Below are 17,962 nucleotides of genomic sequence, written 5' to 3'. Positions count from 1 at the left end.
CCGAGGTGGCCACTCCTTGTTCCCTGGGTCACCAGCATCTAGTAATAAGGTCTCATTTGGGCCTGTTTATACACCCTTCCTCCATTGTGAAAGAGCAAAGGGGAAATAGCATCAGATTCTCTAGGGAGGCAAAGAAACCCCACTGGGAATCACACCATGAGAAGACCAGGACCTGTCTGTTGAGTAAGGAGAACTTAGGCCAGGAATGGATGGTGAATCAGATCTAGTTTCTGCTGCTTTCTATTTCGACCTCTCTGAGTCTTTATCCCTTTTGGTCTCTAACACTGGGTGCCTCCCTGACTCCCCTGGGCTTCTGTAAGAGTTAAATGGGCTCACTTATGGTACAAACAATTTATGGAGACTGGTTCATTTTACAAGTACAATGTGTTCATTTTCATGTTTATAATTTTTGCTGTCTCTATTTAAATTGAAACAGACATGGGGCTTGTTTTCTAGGGGGGAGAAATAGAAGGAGCAGAGGAAGTGGTCTGTGGTTGATGGGTGTTCAGAGAATTTCAGAGCAAAACAAGAAAGACGACTGCCACCCAGGGAGATTGCTTTTGGCACAAGGGTGCTGGTGATGACGCAGAGGAGCTTCATCTTCATAGGGAGCTTTACAACTGCAGTGGGCACCCTACACAGCTTCTCGATGAAGAAGGCGAGCTCCTAATTCACCCCTCCAGGTAGCCTGCTGACGGAAAGCACAGTGGGCTCCAAAGCCCGAGCAGCTTTCTGAGCAGACATCTAGTTCATTTCCTCAAGTGCGAGAGGGTGGCTCAGAAGCCACAATCTCTCTCTTTCCCTCCTGATGCTGTCTGAGGCTGACTGCCAGATGAGGAGGTCTGTGAGCCCAGCTCTGCCTTCTGTCTTTGCTGATACCACAGATAGGTGACCTTCAATCCATAGTGCCTGTGCTGGAACACAAGGAAACGGGGCCACAGTGGACATCCCCAAATATCTGCTTCTTGTGGCTGGCTTATGTCTGGACAAGGTGTTTCTGGTTAGGGGATGGTGCTCTGCCCTTGATAGCCCTTTCCCTATATCAGCCTCAAATCCTCCTGGCTTTCACCAGAAATGGAATCAGATGACCAAGGTTGGGCTTTGCCTTGAGAAGGTGTAAGTTGGGATGCCCCTGCCCAAAGTTCTCTCCCAGGGGTGTGTTTGGGGGACAGGGTGTTGTGTTTCATTGCAGGGAGAAGGGGGAAGGGCTTGGTGGTAGGCATGGCCTTTGGTGGGGGTGCAGCCTGAGGCTTGCAAGTGAAGTTAGAAGGGTCAGCCTTGTGGAACTGGGAGTCGGGTTGTTTGATTTGATTGTCCATCTTTGGCTAGTGCAGTCCTGCAGATGGCAGAGCCTCTCTGAGAGTTAGATATTTGATGGAACCACCTTCAGCCTTTGGATCCTTCTTCTAGGCTGAAGCTGAATGATATAAGAGGGCACAGTGACCCCTGGTCTTGTAATCCTTTTAGTTCTTATTTCTTCAGGACCTCATGTCCATGTATGATTATCTCATGAATCAAACTTATCTCTGAGCTCCAAAAGCAACAGGTATGTCCCCTTCCCCCTTCTCCCAGTCCAGAAAGGGCGAGGAGACCCTTGAGCTGCAGCAGCTACCTCTTCTCACGGAGAAACGCGAGCACCAGCAGGCAGGCGGTGGTCAGGAGGACAGCCATTTCCTTCATTCTGAGGTCCCCCAGCCTCAGAAACCCTCCAGGTGGCTGGCCATCTCTGCCCCTGGCCTGGCAGCTGACTGTGGCTTTGCTCTGGGTCCTGAATGAAGCTGAATACCGGCGGAGACTCTGCTCGCCTTCCCGAATGGGACCACCAGGGGGCAGTGGAGCACACTCGCAGGCTGCCTGCGCTGCAGGACCTGGAGTGTCTGAAGAAGCTTCTGAGGCAGGGGAAGCGCCTTGCTCAACCTAGGGTCAAAAATCACCCTCACGGGGTCTCCTTTCAGAGAACGGGAGAGTGGTGCATTGACTTCAGACGAACAAGCTTCTCTCTTCACTCATAAAATGTCGGATCTTAATAGCTTCATCATCATTTTGTTCTGGCTCATCGCCCTTATCTCTCTGACATGAAGAGCCCAGAGAAGTTGAGTAATTAAACTGAAGTCACACGGCTACGAAACCGGCAGATCACCTGGCCTTTCACAGTGAGATTTGGACCCTAAGGATTTTTCACATTGCTTCACAGCGATTAATCCATTTCTCACCAGGGAAGCCCATGTCCACCTCCTGAGCCCCTCACCTCTTTATCAGAATCTCTTAGGGCACAAGGGTATCTTACCTGGAACTTGTGTTTTTAATAAGCTTCCAAGGTGATTCTGGCAAACATGAAGAATGGGAACACTGCACTTTTGGGAAAACCTGACCTGAGCCAAATCATACAGAAAGGTTTTTTTTTTTTTTTTTTTTTTTCTCTCCTTTAGTCTGCTTTGACCATGGACTCCCCACTCATGCTGAGCTTCCAGTCCTCCACCAAACTCTAGCCTGTGGTGTCATCTCAGTCCTCTGAAGTCCCTTTCCAGCAGTGGACTCATCTGCATCACTCTGGGCTCCCCCTCCTCATGCTCTGACAGCAAGTGACATCGCTACCCTTTACCCCCACACCGTGCAAAGTAACAAGTTAATCTGATTGAAGAAATCAATTCTAGTGGGATTAAGATAGAAAGTTGCACCAATAACTGAGCAATCCCAGGTATCATGGGAAATTAAAGCAGGGCTTTCTGGACATAACATCACAGTCTCAACTTTTATTCCAGAGTCGCTACAAGGAGGATGGGAAGTCAGAGGAGAAGAGGGAGATGAATTCTGAAAGATATACCACTTGGCACAGGAGTGGGAGATGAGGGGTGTTTGTACTGGGGATGCCAGTGTCAGGCTTTTGTTGCAAAGGACACACACTGAATATTTGATTTACAGAGACGATATATATGCATGCAAAATATCAAGCAATAGAGAAAATTACAAATGATTTTTACTCCTGGGTTAAGGGTCAGATAATATCCTTTCCAACACCTCTCTCTAAACATGATAATGATGAATGTCTGCTAAACTTTCTTGGATACCTACTATGTGCCAGACCTAGGACTAGGCTTCCTATACATTTGGTCCCCTGATTTTCACATGTCTATTAGGAAGGAATTGTGGTGTTTTTTAATAAATAATAATAATTTAAAAACTGGAATTAGAGGAGTAAGTAACTTTTTCAGGGTGAAACACTCTGACCAGCCAGGAAGAAAACTCAGCCTCCTTTCATACAGAGCCCAAGTTCTTATTCATCTTCTAATACTGGCTACATTCAAAGGCACACACACCCAGAGACACGACTGAATTCACATGCATACCACACATGCACTCAACTCACATGCATACCTCACCTATAACTGCAGAATTCACACATATGCTGCAGAGGTACACACATGCCTCACACATACACACACCACAGACAGATGCACATATGAAGGCTTCCACATGGCGTTCACACACATGCACACACTGCAAACACAGAAAACATGTACATATCATAGACTTATGCACAAGACTCACACACATAGTGATAGACACATATCTACACAGGCTCTTCTAAAATCTGATTTTTTTTTGTTTTGATGCAATATGTTTCAAGAGCTTTTATTCTTTTAAAAGCTTGTACAATATCTTATTGCAAGTATTTATTATATCTAATCAAATACTACTGATGGTTATGTAAGTAATAAAATTATGTAATAAAATAAGGAAAATAGAAAGTTACTGGATTTCATTATTTGCCAAGTTGTTTACATGCATTTTGTCCCCCGATCTACACAACAACCCTGTGTGTAACCATTTTGAAGATATAAAAAGTAAAAGTCAGAATGCTTTGGAGCTTTGAACCAGAACTAGGAAATATGTTTTCAGATTCACCCTGTATGAATGGCTTTCAATGGACACCCTTGTACACACATGTCCCCATGGTTAAAATTCTTGGATGAGGAATTCCAAGACCAAGGATGTGTCCAGTCTCCATTTGATACACACCACTGACCTGGCCTTCAGAGAATACCCACCAAGTCTTAGTGTGAATGCCTATTTCTCTTTTGTTTTTCCAGTAATAGATATTTCTATCTTTGTTTGTTAGGTGAAACATCATATCTAAGCATCAGACAAAGTCCTTTTAGGACATGATCAGAGAAAATTTTGTGGTGGAGAAAACATTGGCCCTAACAAATGATTAAGTTTGCATGAACAGAAGCATCAGCCCATGTATTGGGGTTCTTCGTTGGCTTGGGGCTTCTAATTATTGAGCTGCATGTCCAAGGTTAGAGGGTTGGGACTTGCTGTGTGTGTTTCCGGCTCAGATCTTACACAGGTAGCTGCTTGTTGCTTACAAATGGCGGCTCTGCCAGGTTCACCCATTATTGGATCATGATAGAATGGTGCAGGCAGCAGGGAGGTGGGGCTGGGTCTGTGTCAGATCCCCAGCCTGCCCCCTGCTCCTGTCAGCAGCTGCCTACGCCATGCCTGCCCTGTCTCCATCACCACCTGCCAACCTCTTTAGCTCAGCTCAAAGCCCGAGAGCTGGGCAGCACTGGGCAGCTTTTCTGGAGTTCGCTCAGCCGTTGCAGATTTGACACACCATCAAAAGTGTAGTGATTCCTTTCTCAAATTCTACCTTCCTGAGTTATTATAAAATCCAGCTTTTTCTTGCCGGAGAGATTGGATTTTTCAGCTTGGATTGTAAATTTGCTTCTAAGTGGGCACCTTTGGTATGGTAGGAGTGAACCCAAGAAAGGGGTGTGTGCTACAGGGGAACTGCTTCTTCCGCTGTCAGTGTGGCCTGGAGACTTCCATTGCCACAGAAAGAAGCCTTTTGTCCCAAGAACGGGAATAGAATGGAATAGAATAGAATAGGATAGAATAGAAAGTGAATTAGAACTGGGAGAGAAGGTTTGAATAGGTTCTTTCTTCAAGTGTCTGAAAAATCTGCCAGGGTCTAAAGAAAAGTACATGGCAGGAATACATGAAAATAACTGGTCTTCCTTTCTGCTGAAACTTGTTCTAAAGGGGTCTCTGTGTCTCTTCACTTGTCAGAGTTAATCAGGGTTTCACCTTGTCATCTCTGGGCACTAAAGGGGTCAGCAAGTCTCCCTGCCTTCTTTCCACATCCAATGCACCGAGGAGTCCCATCTAGATGAGAAGTATGGAGTGAAAGATTTTTGGCAAATAGAGCAGACACTGCTTATTGATATAAATGTTATTCCCAATTTCTCTTTTATTCTCTCTGTATTACTTTTATTGTACATTTTACCCTTACATACGCTATAAATACCATGCATTGCAACTATATTTGCTGTAGACAGTTGTCTTTTAAAGTTAATACAAATAATAATAAAGGAAATTTTATGTTATGTTTATTAATGCAGTTTCCATCTTTTTCCATATGATGTCATCTAGTTTCCCAACTCCTCTCTCAGTACTGGGGATTGAGCGCAGGGGCACTTAACCACTGAGCCACATTCCCAGCCCCTTTTTAGATATTTAATTTAGAGACAGGGTTTTGCTGAGTTGCTTAGTTACTATATTAGTTACTATATTGCTGAGGCTGACTTTGAACTTGCTATTCTCCTGCCTCAGCCTCTCGAGCTGCTGGTATTATAGGCATATGCTACCTTGCCCAGCTCTGGGTCATTTTCTATAATTCAGATTTTGTATGGTCTATCTGGTGTCAAATTCTTTCTGCTTTTTAAATGTTTAATAACTACACTTTTTTGTATTAGAGGTCTTCTGACAGTGAGTTCTCTTAGTTTCTCTTTATCTGATAAAGTAATTTTTTATTTGCTTTTTAAAGACCATTTTTTTTGTACTTGGGTTGAGGATAGGATTCTGAATTGACTGATATTTTTCTTCCAAATAGTTTAAAATGCCATCTCATTTTCTTCTGGTATGCATGATATCAGATGAGAAGTTTACTATGATTCTTATCTTTATTTCTCTATAGATAAGGCAGCCTTTTTGTCTGGTGACCTCAAGATTTTTCCTCGTCTTTGTTTTCAAGTGGTTTGAATATGAGGTACCCAGTTTTAAAATTTTATTTCTTCTCTACTTGATGTCGTATGCTCATTATTTTTACAAATTCTCAGCCCTCATCTTCCCAAGTATTTCTTCTATCTCTTTCTCTCTCTTCACCTTTTGAAAGTCCACTGTAGCTTTTGTGTGTGTCTTGGTCTTGTGGGCTCTGTTCTTTCATTGATCTCCTCCTGCTATTTCCTTCTCCTTTTGTTTCAATTAGGGACATTTCTATGAACCTAGTTTCAACTCCACTGCTTCTTTCCTCAGCAGACTACTGTTGAGATCATGGATGGCGTCTCCACCATCTATGTCTTCATTTCTAGGATCTCCATCTGATTCCTTTTTTTTCCCTTTTAGCTTCTATTTCTTTGTTAAAATGACCTATCTGATATTTCATGATGCTTATTCTTCCATTACCATCTTTAACATGTTAATTTTGGAATTCCCTATCTGATAGTTTCAACATATGTGTCGTGTGTATGTGGTTCTGTTGATGGCATTGTCTTAACGGTAGTTTTGCTTGTGCCCTTGGGTGTTCTTTTTCTTATTTTTGGCTATATTCTGTAAGTTATTATTGAAAAAACACCTTCAATTGCATGGGGTATGGAGGCTGAGGTCCTGATCTTGTCCCTCGACTAGCTGTTATTTTTTACGTGATGCTTAGCCCCTGTGGTGGGAGCAGGTGTATTCTCTTTTCTTCAAATTATGCTTCTGCCTCATCCAGGTACTGTCTAGGCCACAGAACTGTGGTCTTCTAAGTGTTCCTGCCCCTCCCCTGGGGGCAATTTTCAGCCTAGTTCATATTCCCGGCCCTATCTAGAGAAGGGTTTCTCCACAAATATTTTCTATTCTCTTCACCCCGGGGAGTAGGCCTTCACAATTGCCCCTATGTAAGTCTTGCTTGTGGGCCTTCCCTCTGCTTTTATTTTGAAGAGGAGTAGGCAAGGACAATGTGGGTGGAGTTTTATGATTTCCCATTAACAGCTGCTGATCTCTGGTCTGCTGATCTCCAGGCTTTCAATATAAGGTGCCACACCTTCAGGACTCTCCCCAATCCTTTTTGATTACCAATGAGGTGCATATAGAAGAGCCAGCCAGCAGATGCAAATTTCTATCTTATCGGAACCTTCAGGCATTCTCCACTCTCTTGAGATCCATCCCTTGGCCCAAATGGTTCAATAACGATTTCCAGTGTCTGGCAGCATTTGTCCCAGGTGAGCAAGTGCATGTGTACTGTTTTTGTAGACACTTGTATTTATGTAGATTTGTTTGTTTTGCAAGTTCATAGATACATAGTGGCATATTCACCCCGTACTACTGGGCAGCAATGAGAATCAAGACACTGTAACTTCCCAAGACCCTATGGATATAACTCATAAATATAATGTTGAGCTAGGGAAACGAGTCATGAAGGAGTACATGCTGGGTGATTCTATTTATATAAAGTGCAAAACTAATGTAAGCTCTTAAAAATTAGGGGATCAGCTACCCTTGGAGGACCAGAGACTAAAATGGAGGACAAGGAGGCTGCCTGTGAAATAGAAGTTATTTTTCGTTTTTGATGTTGTTTTTGTAGCTTTTTATTTCTGAAAATATGAGATATTTATAGCACCCTTTTTTGTGTGCATTGTTTTTCATCAAAACTATTTAAAATCATCTGTTAATACAATTAAAAATATGAATTTATAACTTTCCAAATAGCTGGAGAAAATAAAAGCAGCTAAAACATAATCCAGCAAAAGACAAAAATATTAAGGAAATGCCAAGAAAACTTATACAGTGTGCTAACGCCTCGGGATATCAATTATGGCAATAAATATAAATGCTTAAATTTTTCCCATTAAAAGATTATAAAATAAAATAAAACTCATATATGTTTTAATGATATGGAAATGCAAAGGACTATTATAGGTGAGCCCTTTCCACCCTTATTTCCTTCTTCCCTTTGAATTATATTTGTGCTGTCACAATGATGTTCTTGAGATACCATAGCTTACCTATTAAATCATGGATGGGCCAAGGACTGAAAACAAGTAGGAAAGATCAGGCCACTTTTAACCATTTGAGACATACTGAGAACAGTATTTCCTGCAGATAGAGCTGTTTCTGAGCTAGGCCACCCTTGGAATATCTAAATAAAACTATTTTTAGTGTTGCATTAGTCTCCAAACCTCTTTACCCTCACCCAAGTTCTCTACACATCCAGAATACCACCTTTATTTCTTTCATAAAATTGTAGCTCTACTCATAAGATTGTACAGAGGACAATGGATGGAAGACAGTGCCACCTTTATCTAGACCCCGGGAAGAAAGCACTTCCTACTATGGCTGCTGTGTAAGGGAAGAGATGGAGAAATTAGACCTGGAGGATTTGACCCGAGAGGTTGTTAAGGTCTGGACATGAGGTATCCCTGAAAGAGACAATGCAAAATGTTCAGAGGTGAAATGATTAGATTAAGAGAACTGTAACTTGATCAGTGGATTAATCAACTCGAATGGATTAAGTGAGAGGTAACTATAGTCAGGTAGGGTGTGGGCTGGAGGAAGTAGATCACATGCCTTTGGGGTTTACATTTTGTTCCTGGTGAGTGGAGCTTGCTCTCTTTGCCCCCTGGCTCTCATGTCCTGAGCTACTTTCCTCTGCCATGCCCTTCTGCCATGATGTTCTACCCCATCATGGGCCCAGAGCAAAGGAGTCAGTAGACCATGGACTAAATCTCTGAATCAATGAGCCAAATAAACTTTTTCTCCTCTGAGTTGTTCTTGTCAGGTCTTTGATCACAGTGATGAAAAGCTAACTAAAACTGAGGTAGGAAGGCTTTGTATGGAAATTAAATGGGAGTTTTAAAAAAATATTTTTAATATTCTCAAAACTTCATTGAGATATAATTTATATATAAATGTACACCTATTTAACATATATAAATTTTGATAAGTTTGCATATTTGTAAAAAATTCATGATGTCAACGCCATGTTTATTAACACCAAGGTAATAAACATGCATCACTTCTAAATATTTCTTCGTGTTCTTTTGCAGGGGTTTGTTTGTAAGTATATTCCCTTTACTGAGGGGAGTCCATGGAAGTATAAATAACCACTAGTTTGGTCAGAAATCTTTTTTATAAAAATAGAGGGTTTTGGAGTGTGTTTTCCATTAGGAATTGTTCCAAGATATCCAAAAAAATAAAGATTCATAGATCAGGGTTTTAATAATAAATGTACACTAGAATTCAACTACCTTACTTTCAAACAAGAAAAAAGTCATTTAAAAAAAAAGTTCAAGACTTGTTATAGCTTCTTTTTATAATTCATTATAACCTTGTAGAAAACATTTTTTATCTAATTGAAATTATACAAATTCTGTTTAGGGGTACACAAAATAATGTGCATCTAAGATTTTTTTTCCTTGATCAAATTCTGACATTACTCAAATGTTGTATTTGAAATCCCAACTATGTTGCACACTATACATGGCGCAGAATAACAGGGCTCAGTCTCTACTGTCAAGAAGTTCAAATTCTAGTGATGAAGGTTGACTGTTATAAGGGTAAAAAAACCCTCAGTGTTACAAAAACTGTGATTGCATAATGTTCAGTGTGTTGGAAGACAGTTCTTCATGGATCTCTAATTTTCTGCACATGTTTTTAGTGAGGTGCTAATCGTTCCTTGTTTTGGACTTCTTTTCAAAGATGTTAGTATAACAATCAATCTTAAAAGGTACAGATGATTTCTTCTTCTTGTGCAAAGGGCGGGTGGGCTTACTTCCCATTATAAAAGATTGGCTTCCCTAAGCTCAGAGTACCTGTCCAATAACACCACCCACTATGTTTAAAGATGCCTTTTAACTCTCTGTGATTTAGCCTGTAGGAATTCAGAACTGAAGTACCTGCTAATACTCTAGCTTCTGCAATACTATATCATATCATATATCGTATCATACCTTATTCAAAAGTCTTATGTCTTCTATCATTATCCATAAAACTGTAGTAGGCTAATTTGTTAGTTTGTTAGGATAACATTTCAGACCATTCATAATTCTTGACACACAGTACTATGGGAATGTGAAGAAAGTATACCTATTTTAGCAAGTACAATAGCAATACTGTGACATAGGAAAAATGTTAGGAAAATAGTCTATAAATGTAAGGGGTAAGAAAAGGCAAAGTGAAAAAATAAACAAAGCTAAAGATCTAGGCAGAATAATTAGCATAAGCAATGATTTAAAAAGGATAAGAAGATGTTTTAATATTGCCCAATAGTGCGAATATTTTTATAAAGGCAATACAGATGATAGATATTAACTACATGATGATATAATTAGATTAAGTTTTAGAAATGTTGTTTTGGTAACAGTGGAGAATAAATTGGCTGTTCAACATGGGAGGTAAGGAGCTCCAAAGACCAAACTGGAAACCACTGGAATAATACAGATTAATCATGATAGAAGTCTAAAATAGGGAAAAGGGGTAAAGAGGAGCAATACTTAACAATATATTATGGAAGAAGTAACAAATAGTCAAGTTGACAGAATGGATTTTGGGGATTCTTTAAGATGAATGCAAGTTTTTCTGTCTATTATAATTTAGATATGAGGCATTCCCCAAAAGCCATGTGTGAATCAAGTTGAAAGGGTTTAGAGGTGAAATGATTGGGTTATAATAGCCTTAAGCTGATCAGTGTGTTGTTCCACTGATAGGGATTAACTGACTGGTAATGGTAGGCACATAGGGTGTGGCTGGAGAAGGTGTATCATGGGGGGAGGATGTTTGAGCTTTATATTTTGTCCTTGTTGAGAGCTCTCTCTTTGCTTCCTGGTGCCATGTTCCCAGCTGCTCTCCTCCACTACACCCTTCTGCCATGATGTTCTGCCTCATCTCCAGCCCTGAGGAATGGAGCTAGCCTCCTAGGGATGGAGACTTCTGAAACCATAGCCCCCAAATAAACGTTTTCACCTCTAAAATTGTTCTTGTCAGGTCTTTTGATCACTGCAGTAAAAATAACCTAAAACACTCTTTTTTAATACCTGAATAAATAAAGGTAACATCTGTTATGAAAGACGGAGAAGGAAAGAGGCACTGCGTTATCCATAGGGGTACTTGGGCTCAACGTAAATATGTAGGTATTTGGTTTAGAAAGAATGAGCACTGTTGGTAGGTAGGATGGGTGTGTACTACTCTTGTTTGACAATTAATTCTGAGGGTTAGGTGGACTGAAAAGGGTTATGTAGTCAGTGAGTTAATCATAGAACTTGCATAAAATGACTAGTCTAGTGGCATTTTAAATTTGATTAGTAGATCTAATGGTTAGCACCAGTCATGGATCTCTTGTCCACTCTCAAAGGATCTTGGCATCATCTGAGGAGTGAAGGAAGCAAAAGGGAGAGAAAGCCCAGGGCAATATGCTTTTCTTTAATTTGACACATATATTGTCCTTCTCAGTTCACTGCAAAAAGAAAGGAACAGAGGAGGATTTTTGTTTGACATTGTAAGCCAAAGGAGGTCTTCCTTATTAATGAAAGAGCTCCAAAATGTATATTTTTAGGGGTGCTGATCTTAGATGACCAAAAAGAAATATATTCTTCCAGAAACAGATACTCATTTTTGAACATCCAATCACTGTGCTAAACTTGGTTATGATAGTGCAGGGATCGAGCACTGAGTATGTGTCTGTATAATCCTAAAACATCCTATCAACCAATTCATATAAAACAGTGAAAACCTATATACATCAGTTTTCCTGTTTGATTTTTACTATTATGGGCAGATATTTTATTAAGTTGAGATATGGTCTCAAAAAGTCAGTTTTCTTTGTGGGTCTCATTTTGGTGTCCAGGAACACAGTAAGGTCCATAAAACTGTAAGATCTTTGATCATTCTAATTTTCTAAGAGTGTTTCGAGAATTCCAGAATAGAGTATGCAAACAGTCTAGTGCACAATGCGGTCATAATATTAAAGAAATCCACATTTAGTGACTAAGGATACAATGATGAATTAAAAAAAAAACAGTGAAGAAGATAGGGAGTGCACATTTAAAAAGTGTGTTTCTGTCTTTTTCTAAATTTTATTCTTAGCAATTTGTGAAGTTTATGAGATGGTTGGTGAGCAGCTGTTTGCCATGCCCATGGAGTGCCCTGTAAAGAAAAAATAAAGCATGAGAAATTTGAGTTGGGTATAAAAAGTTTAAATTTGTCTTCACTATAAGGATACGGGAAGTCTTATCCTCAACTCTCTCCAAAATCTATTATTAAAAAGAAAATAAATTTCTCAATCTCAGAATACTACCTATCTTGGAATTCCTTCAGTTCTCGTTGGGCCCATTGTTCATTTCCTGTATTTTCATTAAGATATGTCTTGTTTCTCCAAGTGAGATGCCCATGACTTAAGAGCAGAGTGCCAGTGTACATTGAATCAACAATAAACACATTTCAGCTTGTTTGTTGGAAAGAGTTTCCATCTTCTGAGACAGAGAGAAGTTAAACTTGGAGGTGACGACTTAAGAGTGGAAACATCTAGAGTTCACTTGACTAAAGGAAAGTGATTTCATGGCTCTTCAGGCTCTGAGGGAATCTGAATGGCCTTAAGTGGACCTGCGATTCCAGCTTCTCAGCTTGCTACCTGAACTATCCATCACCCTCTTGCCCTCTTTGCACCAGGGTTTCTGAGAGAGGCAGCTTGCTTTTTCATCTTGTAGGAAACACATTCTCAGAAAACAGCTGCACTCAACTGTTGGATCCTAATGGTACATATCACTCTTGGTCTTTGGCAGCAAATGTCCTTGGCTCCCAAAATAACCTTAACCACAGGGTTAAGATTTTCACATAATTGAAGAGTACTGAGAAAAAGAATTGAATGCATGAGGGCTAATAGACATTTAATCCCACTGTACTCAACAATTTGGGTTTCTTTTGCAGTCACGTTGGTGATGGCAGAGAAGGTTTAACCTTTGAGAATCCAGGCTCACATGATAGAGTTATGAGAGGTTGTGAAGTGCTGTAGTTTGAATCCACAGTGTCCCTCCAAGGGCCCTGGGTAAAAGACTTGGTCACCAGCCTTTGATGGTACTGTTGGGAGGTGGTGGAACCTTCTGGAGGCAGAGTATAATAAAAGGAAGTTAGAGAATTGGGGACTTGCCCTTGATGGAGACATTGGAACCCTGGCCCCTCCCTCTCTCTTTTTGCTTCAGGCTTCTATGAAGTGAACAGTCCTCTTCTTCCACATGCTATTGCCATGGTGTACTATGCCGCCACAGGCCCAAAGTGATAAGGCCCAGCAATCATGGATGAAACCTCTGAAATTGTGAGCCAAAATAAACTTGTCTTTCTTATAAGTTGCTTATCTCAGGTATTTTGTCACAGTGATGGGCATCTGTATAACACATACAGAGACCTTTCACTTGGAGAGAGTTCTCAAGTCAGTAATGGAGGGTGATCACATGTAGGATGATCAAGGCACATCTTTGTACTTGATTCATGAGATATAACTATACATGGGCTATCCCATACTTGCTCTGTTCCAACACATTGACTCTTAGGATTATCTGGAGCAAAATTTTCAAGTCAGTGAAAAGTCTTCTTGTTCCCTATTCCTTTCTGACAGAGTCCTCTACCTCTTCTTGGATAGTTGGTGACTTATACTGTTCTTTATAATGAGACTAATGTGGCAGTCATTGCACTAAGTATTTATGAACCCATTATCAACAACTTTGTGTTGAGTCGTGTGAAATTTCTTTATCCCTTTTCTCATCACTGGGAAACTTCACTGCCTGTAACTGTGCCTATTTGCATTTCTTCATGCAAATTCAAATTTCTTCTTCAATTCAGTAGTGATTGTGGTGATATTTAAATGGATGCACAGATTTGCCAAAATGCATTGAATTCCACAATCAAAATGGGTGCAGTGCATCATGGGTATATTATAGTTTAAGAAAGTTGCTTTAAAATGAAGGTAAGCTTTTCCTTAGTGGAAGCTTCTATGTCAAGGACCAGGAGATGGTTTACTTCTGATAGTGAACCTGCTTATTACTCAGATGTGGACTATGTCCACCCTGAGGTGGCAATTGAATGTAAAATTTTACAAAACAGACCTCCATTTTAGAAAATTTAGGATCAACCTGGAGGGGAAAAAAAAAGTAAAGCCCTTCAGGTCAAACATCTGCAATGTGCAACTGTGTATCTAATTCATGTATTTGTTTATTATAATAGAACTGTTTTAGAGTGTGAATGCTATGTTATATGTAACAATTATAGTTACGATCACTTTATTTCATTACAGTAAAGCAATTAACTATAAATCATTTGTTTTACTAAGGATAATTAAGATCATCAAAATAATTTATTATTATAATATATGGATCTCCCATATTTAGTGGTACACATTACTATTTGAAACTCAGATTTTATTTCTCTACAGAGACAAAGTGGCAGTCCATAAGAGGTCTAGATATTAGAGCCTGGGGAGATGTCTCAATTCTCTGCTCTGGGATTTTCTTGTTGGGATCAACCATGCCAGTGGCTGCCCAGGGCCATCCTGGGGGTTGTAACATCTGGGAGGGGCATCCCATGTCTGTGCTGCTGTGCCCAGGGCAATGCCTGATGACTACCTACCAATGGACTTGCTGTTTGCTTTGGTGCTAGTATTGTTTGCTTCCAAACTTCTCAATCTCCAACTGCCTCCTCAAATTCTCTGTGGTTGCTCACTTCTACAGGTGAGTCCCCATCACTTGCCCTTTGAGATTTATCTTTCTTTAATTTTCCATTTCTCCTACACATCCTATTACTGAACTGTCAATACCCCAACTCGTCTACAATTTAAAATAATGCATATTTGTAATTCTGTTGACCACAGATATTTTCTTGTAAAAAACAATTTGGGGACTGTCATCTCAGCCACGAGCATACGAGCAAGTTTCCAAACCCCACTGATGCTTGTAGTAAGTAGTCTAGCGTTTAAGGTTTTTGTGAAGATAAAATGGGTTAATCTTTGTAAAGTAGAATAGTACCCAGCCTCCAACACGTGTACGTGTTGCTATTACTATCACTGGGCTCAATGTTAAAAAACAAATTCAAAACATACAGCTCACTCCTAGGAGGATTAATAAAAAGTGGCATTTATTAGGTACTTCCTTAATATTTATCTGAATAGACCACATGTAAATTTTGGGAATCTCTAGAAGACACAAAGAAGGTGACAACTTTGGAGTAGGACAGTACAGAAATGTTCAGAGACTGATGCTACAGAGAAGAGTGAACAAACACAAGTTTTGTGATTTTGTTTAAGTCTTAATTTTAGTTATTTCTTTACTGACATTTAGTTTTTCTTGCCACATTCTAAATTTTTTCTTGTGATTTTCTACCTTTGGGCTGAAGGGTTGTTGATGCCAGTTACCCCCTTGGCTATTATTAAAATCTGCATTCCCCTCCCTGCCAAACTCTATCCTTAATCCTGAAGGTCACATTCCCAAACTGGGCCTGATTAATGACAACAACAGCAAAAAGATGTGACAGGAAGGCAACAAAGGGATCCATCTTTGGTTGGTATGAATAAAGTCGCACATAATATGTAAAAGGCAGTCCCTGCAACAGAACCCCCAGCACCAGTCACCCTGAGGAAGGAGACACCTTGAGGGGTGCGCTGGGCAGACATTTTGGTCAGCCTAGTCATATTGATCACATCCTTGGAGAAGGATGCACATCTTGGGGTTTCACTCAGCCTGTGAATTGGGGGGTATGACTCATGATGCTTCTCAGTTACCAATAGTCCCTGCAGAGAAGAAAAGTGAAGGCAAGTTCCCTGTTGGCAAATACACTTGTTTCCAATCCAATTAAATGCTGTTTAATGACCAGCTGATTGGGGCTTGGGCCATAGCACTGAAGAGAAGGAGAAGGTGTGATTTCTGCCCCTCTGGATCTGCCATTCTGCAGGGGAGTCGAGGCTCTCATGCATGAACAAGCAGAGGATGACCGAACCTGGTGGCATTAAGTAGTCCAGACTGCATAGGTTCCTGGGGAGAGAAACTATACTCGCAGTAACTTAAGTGAAGAAAATTAATTTATTGTCTATGTAACTGAGAACAGGAGTCATTGGCCTAATTCTATTCTGATTAGGTGAGCTACTTCCCTTTACTATGGTGCCTGCTACTGCAACTTTGGGGTTGTACCATACAAGCTTAGGGACATGGGAGGAATGAGAAAGCCTCTTTCTTCTAATGTTGATATATAAAGTTTCAGCAAAAGGCCTAGATTAGAGTGACTTGCATCATGTGCTCCTTTCTGGCCAACTGGAGGTTTTAGCTACTATTATGGGAAGTCCCAGGTATGTGACCTCTCTAAAAGGTTTGGTCCTACCCCGCTATAGCCACATAGAATGAAAAAAGGAATACTCTCTATAATAAATTGGGTATGGGTGAAGGCTCTTGCTAGAGGAAGGGGTAAAGAAGTCTGGGACATTCTGAAACAGCTGGTGCTCCTTCTGTGGGTCAGGGCTGTCCTGTGAAGCCCAGAACTTATGGGTGTGAGGCTCAGCCAAGGGCATCACACCGCGTGTGTGTGCTGAATTGGGCACAGAATTGAGAAGGCTCCCTGGCCAAAGCAGAAGTTGCAAGGAAGATGTCTTTGGAGGGGAAACTACATTCTTCCTCTCAGCAGGGAGATCAGAGGAAAAACAGGGAAGTAGGCCAAGCTCCTCTCCTGCGGGCCCCCTCCATCAGTGAGTGGTGGTTATTGAATAGGGGCCCCCGATGAAGCCACTTAGCGGCACTCATGCTAAGGGGTGGTGACCTCCAACCCCAGAACTGGGGCACTCTGGCAAAGGCAGCCGTAACCACCCAGAGTGTAATTTGTCAGGGACGCAAAGGTTAACATTTTTCTTCACAAAAACCATCTTTAATGACCATCAGCAATCAGGACCTCCGATTTCTGTCTCATTTGAAAGCTTTTAATGCGTTCAGAGGGATAGATGGGGTGACCTAATAGGTCTTTTCCATCTCTGATTTTCTATGATTAATGAAGTTCAATTGTGCAGAATGAAATGGTGAGTTTCTCAGTGTCAGTTCAGCCGTATTCCTTTTCCCTCCCTCTTTCTTTTCCCCATTTTTTTTTCAGACAGATGATAATCATGCATATTTTCTTTAATGCTTCAGAGAAAAAAGGGACTTTTTCTTCTGAGCCAGGCTTTGAAAATGTCAAGGTGGGTGTATTTATCTGTGGTGTAAATTGTTGCCAAATGCCACCAGCCACTCTTCACTTCCCCACCCCCAGGATAGACAGGGTGACTGCATGAAAGGCAACACAAGCATCGTAAAAGTAAAAACACTTTATGTTGGGAGACAGTGTAAGACTTTTCCCAGGTATCTTCATAAGGACTGAGTTTCTTCTGGGATTGATAAGGACTTTATAACCTGATTTGTCTGAAGGGAAATCGAGGCCCATCACAATAAAGCACAATTGAGGCCCAGCACAATAATGGGACTTGATCAAGGTTGTCTAGCCTTTAAGGGAAAGGCTACTGCCCGGGTCAGTTGGATCCCACTCTGCTGTACCTGTGAATTACAGTTATAAATACTGTAATAAATGTACTAAGGAGTGCTGTAATAAACACACTAAATAGTACTGCATTTCTTGAGGAAAATTCTAGAAAAATTCACTGGGGCTTATATTCCCTCTCAACCTGGTATTCGCTTGGTCAGAAGTCCTCTGAGTTATGAAGCAGCCAGGCCTGCGGGGAAATGTTTTGGGAGTAGGAGGTTTTTAACCTTCATATACTGTTTGCATTTGGAAGAGAAAGGTTGTCCATAAGTTTGTGTATTTAGTCTTCTTTCTGGCTAAAGGACACAGTTGGGCTCCTCTGAATTCCTGAATGTGCTGTTTGACATGGACGGTAAGGGAGAAGCCTCAGAATCCCTGCTGGGAAGAG

The sequence above is a fragment of the Callospermophilus lateralis genome, assembly GCF_048772815.1.
Source record: "Callospermophilus lateralis isolate mCalLat2 chromosome 17 unlocalized genomic scaffold, mCalLat2.hap1 SUPER_17_unloc_3, whole genome shotgun sequence".
NCBI lineage: Eukaryota > Metazoa > Chordata > Mammalia > Rodentia > Sciuridae > Callospermophilus > Callospermophilus lateralis.
The sequence above is the reverse complement of the archived record's forward strand: the minus strand, read 5'-3'. Positions refer to the sequence as shown.